The sequence below is a fragment of the Orycteropus afer genome, unplaced genomic scaffold, assembly GCF_000298275.1.
Source record: "Orycteropus afer afer isolate SDZICR_OR568_19922 unplaced genomic scaffold, OryAfe1.0 scaffold00498, whole genome shotgun sequence".
In the NCBI taxonomy this organism is placed as follows: domain Eukaryota; kingdom Metazoa; phylum Chordata; class Mammalia; order Tubulidentata; family Orycteropodidae; genus Orycteropus; species Orycteropus afer.
Genome location: NW_006922085.1, coordinates 1,493,376 through 1,508,824, shown reverse-complemented (window position 1 = coordinate 1,508,824; position 15,449 = coordinate 1,493,376).

The following is a 15,449-nucleotide window of genomic DNA, read 5'->3' as shown; positions in this document are numbered from 1 at the left end:
TGCTAACCAGAGGCTGGTAGTTAAAACCTACCAGCCACTCTTCGGAAGGAAGGTTGGACAATCTACTTCTGTAGTTGATACCGCCTCGGAAACCCAAGGAAGCGTCGCTATGAGTCGGGTCCAACTCAACGGCACGTAACAACAACTACAACAAAATCTTATATATTCATTTCCAAATATAAGTTTGTTACCTGTTATCCTCTAACTGGGGAGGATCTGCGAGGAATGCCAGAGCCTAGCTGTCCCGGAGGTCACACCCTCCATGCTCTTGGTGCATTGGGGAAGAACAGTCTGCTCTAGGCCACTGAAACCATCTGGGACAGGCAATCATATGCCTAACCACAGAGGAAGTACCCACTTCTTATCTTCCCCTCAGATCAGCCTAACAGGAAACTGTACCCACACAGCAACTGACATTCCCAAATCCCAAGATGACTCTCCCAACTCTATATGGTGCTGGCTCCTGGTCCAAAGGCTACCTGGAAAAACCAGGTAACCTAGGCAGCTTGACCAAGATAAAGAATTGATGGAAGCTGGGAGCCACACTCTACCATTGGGACCATGATCTGGACCCCCAGGGAAGAACATTAGTTCCAGAAAGAAGGAATATGAAGTCCTTCAACAGATGTTGTGCTCATCCTTTGGGGATATATACTAAAATATGATGGATGAAATGACAGGAGGTCTGAGATCTGCCTTAAAATAATGTGGGATGGGGAAATGGTTGGGGTGAATGGGACAGAACAGCCACTGGTTGATGATTGCTGGGGGTGGTGACAGGTACATGGGCACTTGTTGTACATATTTTGTCTCCGAGTAAATTAAAAATTCTCTGTAATAAAAAGTTCAAAAATAAAATACAATATCACATAAATAAAAGTCCCAGTAGTTAAAATATCAAATGCACCCAGCAAGTCACTCTTAGGTGTATACCAAAACAAAATTGACAAGAACAGTCATAGTAGTAGTATTCATGATGGCCAAAATATGCCCACCAACAGGAAAAGCAATAAATGTGGTACCTTCATATGTAGAATACTACACAGCAATAGAGAATACAAACTGCTGTAAAGAACGAGGCAGATGAAGTTCACAGATACAATGTTCAGCAAGAGAAGAGAGACATACAGAAATACATGCATAATCTACGATTCCACTTATAAGAAGGCTAAGAGCAGCAAAACTAAGCCACAATGACCTAAGTCAGAAGAGTGGTTACCTGACTGGCAAAAGGCACATAGAAGCTCTGGAAATGTTCTGTATCTTGATCTGAGTGGTATATATATATATATATATATATATATATATATAGCTAAGAATATATCAAGATATATATTTATGATGTATGCATTTCACAATATATAAATTATACTTCAATTTTTTAAAAGATTAGCAGCAGAAAAAAAAAAATCAAACAGTACGTCACTTCTGGAAATTTAGTGAAACATCTTTATCTAGAAAAGAGTTAATTTTCAAAGCCTGAAAAATAAGAAAACTCAGTCTGTGGCCTGGGATGCAATCCTTGGCAATGTCAATCTGTTCTCCATTTATCATGATAATGCTTACTTGTCTAGTTATGAAGATTTCTGTTTTCTTTATACTGAAGCAAAACCCATACTGCCACCCACCAACACCTAATGTGGAGGCAGGGACTCTCCTGAGGTCCTTTACTGCTAGTGAACCACACACACACACACACACCCCCCATAGTGGCCCATACTAGCAAACGTGTTAACTGCTGCTTCACAATCTCAGCAACTAACCATGGTTGTGATCTTGTCCTCACCAAATTCTAAGTAATTCAATTTTCAAATGCAGTGGTATAAGTCTCTCGTATAGGAGACTCAGCCTGCCCTTACAGCCCAGCTCTGGCCACTGGCAGCCCAACACTCACTCACTCCACTCCCTCAGGCAGCTCCTGAGCAGTGCCCAGCGGCCTTCCCCAGCCCTTCCTCCAGCACAGCCCACGCCTCCGTGACTGGAATTCCTTCCATTCTTCTCTCTAAAGGGCAACTCTCAGCAAACTTGGGTTCAAAACAAGGAAACAAAACCTGGTATACTTCCTCAGATCTCATTTTGGTAGACATACAAAATGTAAAAATCCGAATTTACTTGGCTTCGAAATTACATAAGTATAAAATAAATAAATAATTTAAACGTGTGCAAGGATAGCACACAAAAAATACCATAAGCTCCCAGTGTCCCAGCACTGGGACTGGCCAGATAAATCCTGGTGTCTCGCATGACACCTACTCTTTGGGTTAACTGCCACCTACGCTTAGGCCAGGGTTCCAAAGTGCTTACAACAAAGGTATAGGGTAGACTAGGAGCACAGCCCTTCATCACCAGATCCTCACAGCAACAGCCAATTGACTGAACATTGGTTCCTTCTCTGAGGTGAGCATACCTCCTCTGAAGTGTCTCTCATTCCAGGCACAGGCTTGGGCTCCCCAAAAAATGCCAGGCTAGGGCCTGCACAGGAGAACAATCAGGATAAGCTGACAAGTTCCTAGCCCTGAAGCCTGAGCCTGCCTTCACAATTAAGTGGCACTCTGTCCCACCACATTCCCACATCATCAGCAACCTGCCGGCAAAGCAACAGCGCCAGAAGCTGAGACGCCTCCTTACCCCTTAAAGGAGTCAAACTTCTGTACCCACAGCTTAAGACCAGCAGGTGAGGCCCTACCGACAGCCAAAAGTACTTTCCACTGCTCACCTAGCCCTCCCAGCCTGATGGCACAGACATGGGTGGGAAAAGAGTAGATTGTGGTTGCTCTCTAAGCCCCACCCATTTCCGTTGTTTCCTTAAAGCTGGGCCTGTGTCCTATATGGCAAAGCAGGAAAGCCTTCCAAAAGAACTTTCAAACACAGAAAAAATTAGTAAAACAGAATAACTATAGGTTAAACTTTTATTTAAATCATCAGACTCCCTCATTTTACACATGGAAAGCAGGCTTCCATAGTCCCTCAGGTGGTGAGGAATCAAGCAGATAAGAACTTCTTTCCTGTACTGATTCGGATGAAGGGAAGGGCGATGTACCAAAAGTGAGTAATCAACACTGTGGCACAGAAGAAGACACAGAGAGATACACAAGAGGTACAGACAACAAAGAAATTCTTTTACATACAAATACCGCATTGTCAGTGATAACAAACATTAATCTATGAGTAAATGTTGTTTCTGTTATGTGCCCTCAAGTCAGATCCAACTCATAGCAACCCCTCCTAGATGGGTAGAAAGCCTGAATGATCAGGTATGTCTAGGCAAAAGGGAATATACCCATGCAGTTCAAACCCATCAGCCACTCCTCGGAAGGAAAACTGGGCAATCTACTTCCACAGAGATACCACCTCGGAAACCCAAGGACAGGTCGCTATTAGTCAGGATTTTATATATATAAGGTTGGCAGACAATATTTCTATACACATATTTGTATGTGCTGTAAGAATGCCCAAATATGTAACAGAGCTAACAAGGGGTGAAGTTATGATAACTTCTTGGCCACAGCCAACTACTCTGAGGGAGCAAGTAGTTGGACCTGTGGACTTGGGACCATGGTCACAGGGGACATCAAGCTCAACTGGCATAACATACTACATAAAAGCATTATTCTACATCCTACTTCGGTGAGTAGCGACTGGAGTCTTAAAAGGTGACAAGGGGCCATCTAGATGAAACAACAGGCCCCTCCTCATCCAGAGCAAAGAAGAATGAAGAATACCAAAAATGTATGGAAACAATCAGTCCAAGGGACTAGTGACCTTGTGATCCTCAGCCTGTATGACCATGAGACCAGAAGGACTAGATGATGCTGGGCTACCACTGTCGACCACTCAGAAAGGGATCAGTGCAGGAGATCCTGGAAAGAGTAGGAGAACAATGTGGAACAAACCTAAAAAAAAATAAAAAGACCAGGCTTACTGGTCTGGTAGAGCCTGGTGAGACCCCCAAGACTATGGCCTCTACTTACCCTTCAGGTCTGGAAACGAACTCACTCCTGTGGCTTCCAGCCAAACAACTGACAGGCATATAGGGTGAATATTTGCATCAAGTACGTACACTACTTAGAGCAATCAATCATGCAAGAACAGAAGGGCAGTGTTTGCACAGGGTGACAACTGAGGGGGTGCATGGGAGGGAAAGACACAGGGAAAAGGTAACTATGGGGAGGAAGTGGGAAGAGAGGCTGTCGCAATGTGGGGCACTGCAGTCAATGTCATGCGACAAAAGGTGTATCAACTGGTGTATGGAAAATGAATTTGCTCTGTACACTTTCACCCAAATCACAATAAAAACTTTAAAAAAAAAAAGGAACTTCTTTCCTAACCCTCAAAAAATCTTCCAATCAGAACACCCTACAAAAAAGGAATGAGAGGAAAACCAGAAGAGGGGAGACAAGCTGGTGGGCAGATAATGAAAGGCAGGGGGGGAGTTGAGAGTTAGGGGAGGACAGTGTAACAAACAGGACAAAGGAGAGATCTGAGAGCTAGACAATGCTGTGCACCCATCTCAGTCAATCAGACCAGAGGAGGCACATGGGCTTCTCTCACAACACTTGTCACATTCACTGAGGGAGACTGGTTTGACGAGGACTACAGAGTCCCTAAAAGGCTATGCAGGACCTGACTTCTCCTTGGTCCCACATCCTCTCACAGAAGTGGAACTCTGGTGTCTGCACTGAGCAAAGTGTGTGAAGAAGGCAGCACTTCTAAGAGAAGCACTCCTGAAGAAAGATACAACGCACCATGAGATGCAACTTGCTAAATCTTTACTGTGGGAAACTCTATAGGTCCAAGGCCCCGCTTTTTCAACAGACAAGTGCAAGGAAAAGGGATAGAAGTGAGAAAAGTAGATTAAGGAGACATAAAAGATAATGTCAAGCTTTAAAAATGGATAAGATTAAAATACAGTGGCTAAGGATGCACACTTAGGAGATAAAAATGAAACATAAAGTAATGAGTACAAAAAGTCAGGATGTGGGTCACCTTTAGAAAGGAGGAAGTGGGCTGTGTTGAGAATGGGGTCCATGGAGGGGGCTGCTAGTGTGAGCAGATCTCTAGTTCTTGACCTTAAAATTAAGTTTCTAAGCTATTTTTTTGTACTGTTTTCTCTGTTTTACACTAATAAAGTTTTTTTAAAAAAAGTTTAGTATATATTAAAAAAAAAAAAAAAAAGATTAAGAAAACATATAACCAGCTCTGGAGGAGTTTGGAGGAGCTCTGGTGGCATACTGCCTAAGGCATCTGACTACTAACCAGAAGGCTGGAGGTTCAAACCCACCAGCAACTCCTTGGAAGGAAGACTAGGCAATCTACTTCCACAGAGATACCACCTCAGAAACCCAAGGAAGGGTCACCATGAGTCAGAACTGACTCAATGGCAGTGAGTTTGGTTTTTTTAGTTTTGGAGGAGCTTGGAGATTCAGCAAAGCAGCACATGCAGGAAAGGGTGAGAATGCCTGGCCAGGGAGGGGAGGGGTGCTAGGAGTCCAGTCAGGAAGGGTAAACACTTTTCTCTCAAATTCTGGGGTTCAATCTTAATCAAAGATTCTTTACAAGAATCCCGATCAAAAGGGAGAAAATGGAAAACAGAATTTCAAATTCTCGTGGAGTCTAGACTATCTGGAGCCATACAGGCTGGATAAACCCTTGAACTATTACCTTAATCATTAAGCTTTAAACCAAAAATATCCTTGAAGTCCTCTTAAAACTGAATCTTAATTTAGCTTAACAAGTGAAAAAAAAAGTCTGCCTTGAGCACTGTGCTATTTTAAGTACTATCTATATGGGTGCAAGGGAGCTCTGGTGGCATAGTGCCTAAGGTATTTGACTGCTAACCAGAAGAATGGAGGTTCAAACCCACAAGCCACTCCCCGGAAGGAAGATCGGGCAATCTGCTTCCATAGTGATACTGCCTCAGAAACCCAAGGAGGGGTCACTATAAGTTGGATCCAACTCAACAGCAGCGAGTTTGGTTTTTGATTTTACATGGGTTCAAAGTGACAATAGCAACTCCAAAGTTTAGACAGGAACCTTAGGGGGCAGTAAGTTTATGTTAATGTGGGAAGAAGAATAATTCAGAAAAGGAGGGTGAGAATCGCTGCACAGCGTGAAGAATATAATCAATGTCACTGAATTATACATGTAGAAACTGGTATGTTTTACTATGTATATTCTCAACAATGACAAAATGGAAAAAAAAAAAATTATTCTGGGTACCAGCATTAGGAAGCCCCCAGGGGCCGGCCTCATTCTCCAACAGCTCTGTTAGTTATCAAGTTGATATAACCTGCCTAGCAGCACCCAAAGATGGAATAAAGGCTGGGTTGTTTTTTGTTGTTGTTGCTAGTTCTTTTGTTTTAATTGGTGGTGGTGGTGGTTGTGTGCTGACTTCTAACAACCCCTCCTTGCTTTCCGAGGCAGTATCACTATGGAAGTAGACTGCCCAACCTTCCTTCCAAGGAGTGGCTGGTGGTTTTAATTGGACTGACACATAATCCCAACATGTCCCCTCCAATCATAACTTCCTCTAATGTAGATTTTCCTGACTTCCTCACATTGAAGGGTTTTAACTTGCCCCTGTAGTAAAACACACTACCACTGCCTTAGAGGCTCTACCATTCCTTAACTCTGGCCTCAGTTTCCATTCAGAAGCTGGCTTTAAACCATCACAACTCCACTGTCTCAGGGGCGGCCAAAGTCTCTAGGTCTTTCTCCCATCTCTAGACTTGACCCCACGGTGCTCTCTGGCCTCTACTCCTTAATGTTCCCCAGACAGTAAACCTCTACCTCCTGGCTCCTTGTGTGTAGCAATTAACAGAACAAGCCCAGCAAAACTCCTCCACTCATTATGTTATCTTTCCCTCCCTTCCCAAGGTTCATCTTCCCTAATCCCCCTCCCATCTCTTCCGGCAGCTCCCCTAATTATCCCCCAAGCCCTACCTAACCCTAATCCAAATCATTACCAAAGCAAGTGGGCCTTCAACCAGTCCTACCTCACAGACCCCACCAGGATCACCCAAGGTTCTGCATTAAGGACAGAAAATGCAGATACATCTGTTTTATGCCCAAATGTTAGCTTGACTTTGAAAATAATCTAGAACAATTGCCTCCAAGGTCTTCTCCCTGATCCCTCACATCACCCTCTGAAATGGACCTAAACCTCCCACCTTCAGGACTCAAAGGCAGAATGACTTCCAGAGAACATCTGCCAGGGGAGGGACCCTGCCCTCTCCAAACTACCACATTCTCTTCTGAAAAATATTAAGATCAATAAGCTCCCCCAACAATAACTAGGAGTCTAGGTTTCAGTACCTACCTGCAGTAGAAATGGGACTTGCTTCCACACAGAGGTTTCATCTGCTTCTCCTCAACTTCTAATCAGCCTCCTGCCTGTTCAGCACTGCCCTGCCCACTCCCAGGCTAGGAGCAGCCCTGTGGGCTTCTGCTTCCCCTCTAGCCCATCAGAGGACTCAGGCGAGAATTTAGAGCTTTCTTTTTTGGTGGTATTACAGTCATTTGCTGCACAAAGGTCAGAGACTAAATGCTTCTACTATCTGGAAATTGTCTAGAGACTTCTCTACAAGCAACCCAGAGCTCAGCTCCCTACCAGTATGGAATCAAAAATATGGTGCCTTCATCACCCGGGAGGCTGGAACAATTTTTGTGCTTAGGACATTCACTGTCTGTTTAGAAGTTGAGCACCGGTGCCTGTACTCTTGTCCTCCTCACACCCCAGAACTCATCAATTCCTTCTATTCCCAGTTTGCTCCTCAGGGAGTCAGGAAGCTCAGGAGAGTTCAAGTTTCAAGGGAGGTTGTTGACTTTACAGAGTAAGGTTCAAATACTCCACACTAAGTTCATCCAATTAACAAACAAACAAACCAAAAAACACTTAAAATTCCTGTTCTAAAGAACTGCCACTCTGAAAAGTTCCAACTATAGTTCAGTAGTAAAAACCAGTCACATATTCCAGGTACAAAATCTCTAGTTACCTAACCTTCAACTGGGAATTGAACACACTCCAGGTCTCTCAAAAGGCCAAAGTTTTAAATTATAAGTCACCAAGTCAGGTTGTCATGTGGGGGGAAAAATAAGTATACGTACAGACTTCTGAAAACCAAGGGGCTTTTCACAACAAGCATACATTGCTGTTGATAAGCCAAACAGAAATGTTAATACAGAAAAAGAAAACAAAGCACTTTCAAGTAGTTCTAAATTCACAAAGCAACTTTGCTGGTCCATATTCTTCTACTTCTCAGATGAGGTTTGAGAAAACAGACCTGGGCACGTCAAAGAACCTCCAAAGAAACTCCTTTAAAATCTAAACAATGTTGTCTAGCTAACAGCAACCTTGACCCTCAAACTATTAAAGTTCTTTACTCAGCTTGGGAGTAGGGGGGAGTACCAGTGCTTCCAAGGGCCACCCTAACCCAACAAGACACCACTTCACTCAAAAGCCCCCAAGCAGTCAAGGCAGAGTAGCTTTGGGAGATAACAACAGCTGTTAGGGGTTTTTTTGTTTATATTTTATAAAGATATAAATAACCTATTATGTATGCAATTATAAATCATAATTTTTTAAAAAATGAATTTATCACTCAACCTAAGAAATATGTCCACCTTTCATTAAATAGCATAATCTTAATTTATATCAAAAAGAAAAAAAACACAAAAAACTTCCTGCCGTCGAGTCGGTTCTGACTCAGAGAAACCTCTCCTTAGGTTTCTGAGGCAGTATCTCTACAGAAGTAGACTGGCCGGTCTTCCTTCCAAGGAGTGGCTGGTGAGTTTGAACCGACAGACCTAATAGCAATTATGGAGGGCTGCCAGGCACCCTAAGGAGCTCTGGTGGCACAGTGGTTAAGGCACTCAGCTTCTAACCAAAATGTCAGCAGTTCAAACCCACCAGCTGCTCCATGGGAAAAAGATGAGGCAGTCTACTTCCACAAAGATTTACAGCCTTGGAAATCCTATGGGCAGTTCTACTCTGTCCTATAGGGTCACTATGGAATCAATTCAGTAACAGGAGGTTTCATTTTTTTTTTTTCTGCCAGGTACCATGCAGACCCCTTACTAGCAAGCCATCATTTCAAGCCTACGGGAAGGATACGATGTCCCCATTTTACTGAGGTAGAGTGGTGAGGTCAAGTGCCTTACTGAAGGCCACACTAGGATAAGAGGTCACAGAGACCTCAGTACCTTTGGTAGGTTCCTTCCTTAGACCCACCCAGGTTTCCACCTCTGAGAGCACTCAGTGTTTTCACTGTCTAGTCCCATCTGGCTTGTGCCAAAAATCTTGCCCATCTTGCCAAAAACCAAGGGCCCTCAGCGAGCAGACCCCATCTCTTGGGAAGTCATGACCTAAAATACCACAGTCTGGCCAGGCCTTATCTGAAAAGAGTCACTCTTTAGAAAATTCAATACCATCTTATAACAAGCTGGCATCTGCAGTGCAATCTCAGCATGGTGAATACGTTTCACTATTTTATTTGATAAAAACAAAACACCATTCTCAATGCCAAAACAGAGAATGAAATGTATCACTGCTCAGGCAAAAAGATAAAACAGGATCAGTTTGTGGGTTTTTTTGTTTTGTTTTGTTTTTGTTTTTCTGTAATAAAATATAAACAAAAGGTGGAAGTGCTAGTGCCAGATGTTCCTTTCACAAGACACTTCATGTATGGCAGGTAGAAAACTGGACATACTGAAGCATTGTTGAAAGAATGGAATTTTTTACTCAGAAGATCAAGAACAAGTTCTAGAACCATTCTATCTAGACTTCAGGAGAACAAATTTCCCAGCAGTCTTCCACACCATCATATGGATCTCATGTGGAAAAGCCTTTTGACAAATTCAGGGGGGCCTCCCCAGGATTCCCCCATCACCCCATCCCCACCCCAAGTTCAATTACCCTTCACAGCAGCTCAACATCTAGTCACACATCTGGCTCCCTTAAATAGCCAGGACTGATAGTCTCTATCTGTCCACTCACATAAACCATTCAGTACCTCACACATTTTCTTCTAGGACACAACTGGCCTGGTGAGGAGAACTTCTCCAAGGCAGGGCAAGTGTAAGGCAGCTTGATCTCAGGGGAGAGCACCCATATCCAGAACAAATTTGTTTTCAAAGCTTCAGATCCCTTCAGAATACAACAGTATCAACACAAACAATCCACAACTTATACACAACTATATCGACAAATCTCCCAAATATAGTATTAAATGAAATAAACTAGACACACACACACACACAAAAACCCAAGTCCCTGTGCATCTTCTACCTGTAATTTCACATCTTCAACCAGTTCAAAAGTTGATTAAGGCCAAAGTAAAGAAAACGAGAACTTAAAGTCCAGTTTCATTCATGAACAAACAGACTAACCCTTCATACTTTTCAGTGGATTCAGAACATAGGAAAGGCTCCAAGGGAGAACCTAGCCTCCTGTGACTGGGCACTCAGTCGCCCTCGTGAGCAGCAGGCCTGGCTCTCCAAATATGGCCTTGGATATGCTGCAAAAAAACCCTCAGGCCTGCAAAAGGATCCACAAAAATGTTTATCAAAAGATGCTAAAATCAGACAGCAGACCTGGGGGCAAATGAAGCATGAGCACCATCCTTCGGAACACTTCCAGGCAGTAGGGGAGCCTGTAAGAACACAAGGGCTTGCTGGGCTGTCAGACCCTCTGTGCCCAAGGACCACAGGAGACCGGACACAGAGGCCATGGAAGGCCTGACACTGAAGTGAAGGGCCCTCCCAAGGCCACAGCCCACAATGGGCCCCATTCTCCCAGGAAGCCCGGCAGGAGGCAAGAGGGGAGGCCAGGACATTCCTCCACCCCCACACACTGAGGGAAAGGGCACAGGGAGCCTGGGGCACCAGAGGCCTGCATAGGAAGAAAATGTAAGCAACCATTTTCCTCCCCAGCTGCTAGAATCAAAAGGGAACCATGAGAAAAATCAGGAAAGACCAGAGGTGCCATGTGATTTAATCAGGTGGACTGGCCAGCCTGTCACGTAGTCCCCTATCTGGTCAACAATCCCCAACTAGAAGGAAAAAAGGCTCAGGGCTTTGAGGAGACCAGGGACCCCACAGGCCCAGCCAGCTCAGGACTGGCACAGCACACAGAAGAACCAATCTCTTCTGCTAAAAATTTCTTCCCTGCGCCAAGGAATCCACTCAGTTTTTAAAACAGGAAAAAGCAGATCTTCAAACTGACAAGCACAGTGTTTTAAGTCTATACCACTGACCCTTCTGACAAAATATTGCGATCTTTTCCAGGTAAGCAGAAGCAACAGCCAGTAGCACAAACCCAGAGTAGGAGAGAGCAAAGACAGGAATCCTACTGTTATCTATCTGTGACTTTAATGAATTCTATTTTTAGATCTTTAATAAAGAGCTTTTCTTCTAGTCTCCTCCTACCAAATATCTCCACTTAGGCATTCAATCTTCCAAACACTGCTCAAAAGGCTAAAAATATGATACTTCTTCAGTCAGACCTCACAGAAGAGGTAGAGCAAAGTTCTCTACCCTTCCTCACTTTCCCCCAAGACCCAGAATCTCCCCTGCTCAAGGGCTCCTCACTGGCCTGGACTTCATCATTAAAAAATCTAGTAAGCAAGGGTCCCTGAGGTCAGGACAGTTCTAATGTAAAGATAACCTACTAGCCCAAGCAGGAGTGTCCATAAGGCAGTCCACAGAGACACACTTTACGGAATTACTCAATAGTGAAATAAGGGCCCAGAAAACAGATAATGTCCCAGGTTCTGATTAATAGCTAAATAAAAAGGAAATGTTACTTGAAATTCCATTATTGATTACATCATTTTTCTTGGCAAAAACTGGCTAGAGTTAACTTAGCCCTATCTTAATTGAGCTAATTAAGAGTGGAGATTATGACAAGTAAAGCAGAACTGGTTCACTTCTTCCACAACCTGGGGAATCTTCTTAAAGCAATCCCACAACAAGCCTGGGGTATCTGATGGAAAATGCTCACAGCACAAAGAAGAGGGAAAGCAAAAACAACCAGAATATTTGCAAAAGTCAAATAAGAAAAACATCTTCCAATCCCCCTACTCTGTTTCAATGCATATAAATACTAATTTTACAAAGAACTCTTTAAGAGCTACCTCTTGTGTGCAGATTTCCACAATACATATGTATTTTTGTATATACAAAAACTTAACACCCATAGAAATAAGCAAACAAAAATACAGGGAATCAAACTGGGCACTGGCCACAGCTTCCCTGCATCCTTCCAAGTATTTCATTTGTCCTTGAGCTCCCCTCAACTGGCACACTCCCCTATATTTAGGGTATCCAAGGGCTGTGATTGCCTCAGGAAGAATGAATCTGTGGCTGCACACACACTCCCGCCATGAGGCAGGGGATATTGAGATGGGTCTCTAAGTGGCTACAAAAATTGCAAATCCACATAAGCCACAGAAAAGGGATTGGGGAAAAAGTATACCATTCCTAAAAATCAATACAAATCTGCCTTATTTGACTTTATAGATGTACTGTAAAATTGTTAAGCCACATCTATTTTGTTAAAAATTTTATACTTAATATAATAAGTAAAAAGACTCTTTAAAAAAAAAAAAACCTTTATGCACAAAGATGTTAATCGTAACATTACCTATTATAAGCAAAAGGAAACAACCAACCACCTAAGAAATAGGGGCAGGTTAACTATTTTTAAATGTTCTATTTATAGAAAAAACCTCATGCTATCACACTAGGTAGGGGAAAGCAGTATGGAAATTATCTATACTCCAAATTCAGTAAAACTGCTGTCCAAGGCCTATCTCTGATGGATACCCAGAAATCAAGGAATAATGGCTGCCTCTAAAGAAGGGCACCAGGGGCTAAAGGGACAGGGCAGAAGGAAGATTCCTTTCCCCATATAATCCTTTTGAACTTTTTTAATTTATACCATGTGTTGACATTTCCTGTTCAAAGAAAGAATAAAACTGGGGAACAAAGGATTTTTCCTTTCCTCTTAACTTGTATCTTCTATGTTTCTTATTTTAAATGTACAAGTCATTTTGATCAATCGTGGGAGAAGAGAAGAGAAGGGAGTGTTTGCACAGGGAGATAGCTGGGGGTGGTGGCAGGAATCCATAGGAAAGAAGGACACAGGGAAGAGGTAACTGTAGGGAGGAACCCGGAAGAGAGCTGTTAGACTGTGGCATATTGCAGTCAATGTCATACAACAAAATGTGAATGAATTGCTATGTGGAAAATGAATTTGCTCTGTAGATTTTCACCCAAATCACAATAAAAAATTTTAAATAAATAAATAAATGTGTTATTTGATACAGCTTTTTCCCCATTCCCATTGTTGTTAGGTGCCATCATAGCGGTCTCATGTACAACCCAATGAAACACAGCCCAGTCCTATGTTTAACCCATCGTTGCAGCCACTGTGTCACTCAATCTCGTTGAGGGTCTTCCTCTTTTTTGCTGCCCTCTACTTTACCAAGCATGACGTACTCCTCCTCCAGGGACCAGTCCTTCATGATAACATGTCCAAAGCATGTGAGTTGAAGTCTTGCATTCCTCATTGCTAAGGTTCATTCTGGCCGTACTTCTCCCAAGACACTTTGTTCATTCTTCTGGCAGTCCACAGTATATTCAATATTCTTCATCAACACCATAATTCAAATGCATCAATTCTTTGATCTTCCTTATTCACTGTGGCTTTTACATGCGTATGAGGCAACTGAAAATATCATGGCTTGGGGCAGGCACACCTTAGTCCTCAAAGTGACATCTCTGCTTTTTAAAGAGGTCTTTTGCAGCAGATTTACCCAATGCAGTAAGTTGTTAAATCTCAACTGCTGCTTCCATTATAGGTATCATAAAATTCTGTGATTAACCACTTTCCCAAGTACTGATTACCCTTCATCTTTCTTTTGCAGGTATCTCTCTTTTCAGGTACCTTACCTCACTTTCTAGTAAGAGGCTGCTTTGAAAGTTTTATCTTCCTGGAGAGCAGAGGCCCTAAAGGGAAAGAAGGATCCTAAATTGGTAAATGTCTACAATAGAAATAAAATTACACCACACTGACCAACTTGAAAGGAAGTGGGGAATGCCACTCAGTCTCCTGGCCACACCACTAATGAGTTACCCTTCTTTGCCAGAGGTCACAACTAAGAAAATGAAATGTTTTCTATATAGAAGACCCAATAGTCAATCCAAGACCAGAAATAATAAGGTTTCAAAGATATAAAATTAATTCCAATGTCTAGGGGGATCTACATAGGAGATCCTGGATAGAGGGGAGAACAATGGGGAGCAAAATTCAAAATCATTTAAAAAAAAAAAAGATCAGGTTTGCTGGTCTGATAGAGCCTGGTGAAACCCTTGAAACCATGGCCTCTAGCTGTCCTTCAGGTCTGGAAGTGAACCCACTCCTGTGGCTTCCAGCCAAATAAAAGGCATATGAGCTGAACATTTACATTAAGGAGATACAATCCTTGAAAAGATCAATCATGGGATATGCAAACAGAGTGACACTGCCTCGGAAATCCAAGGAGGGGATGCTATGAGTCAGGTCTGACTTCACGGCACGTAACAGGAACAGGATGGCTAAGAAGTTCTGGTGGCATAATGGTTAAAGCATTCAGCTGCTAACCAGAAGGTCAGTGTTTGAACCTGCAAGCTGCTCTGTGGGAGCAAAATGGGACAGACTGCTTCCGTAAAAGATTTACAGCCATGAAAATCCTATACAGCAGCTCTACTCCATCTTATAGGGTTGCTATGAGTCAGAATTGACCTGATGGCAGTGGGCTTGGTTTTCTTACCTACAGCAACAGAGGAAGAAGGGGCATGAGGAATAAGAGAAGGATATGGAATGTGTGGTTAACTGCCTCCATGAACAACTACCTCCTTTGCCATGAGACCAGAAGAACTAGATGGTACCCAGCTACCATTACTGAATATTTTGACCAAAGATTCTATAGAAGAAATCAATCACAAGGGGAAAGTCCAGAACAAAATTTCAAACTCTCATGGACTCTAGGACCTACTACCACCAAGAAGAGCCAGGAACAGAACATGTCCTTTGGACTCAAGGTCCCTCCACGAAGAACCTCCTAAATGCAAGAGAAGATTGATGTCAAGACAGACACATGGAGATCTCCAAGGATACCAAGCCCACAGATGTCAAAAGGAGACAAGGGCCTTCTCTCAACGCTGACAGGAAGATAAAGTTTTCTTCTAGAACTAGCATCCTGAATTTGGACTTCTAGCCTCCAAAACTGTAAGAGAATAAATTTGTTTGTTAAAGCCAAAAGAAGAAAAACAAAGTAGGAGGTCTCACACTGCCAGATCTCAAAACCTACTGTACAGCCACAGTAGTCAAAACTGCCTGGTATTGGTTTAATGACAGATACATAAACCAATGGAATAGAATTGAGAACCTAGAAATAGATCCATCGACC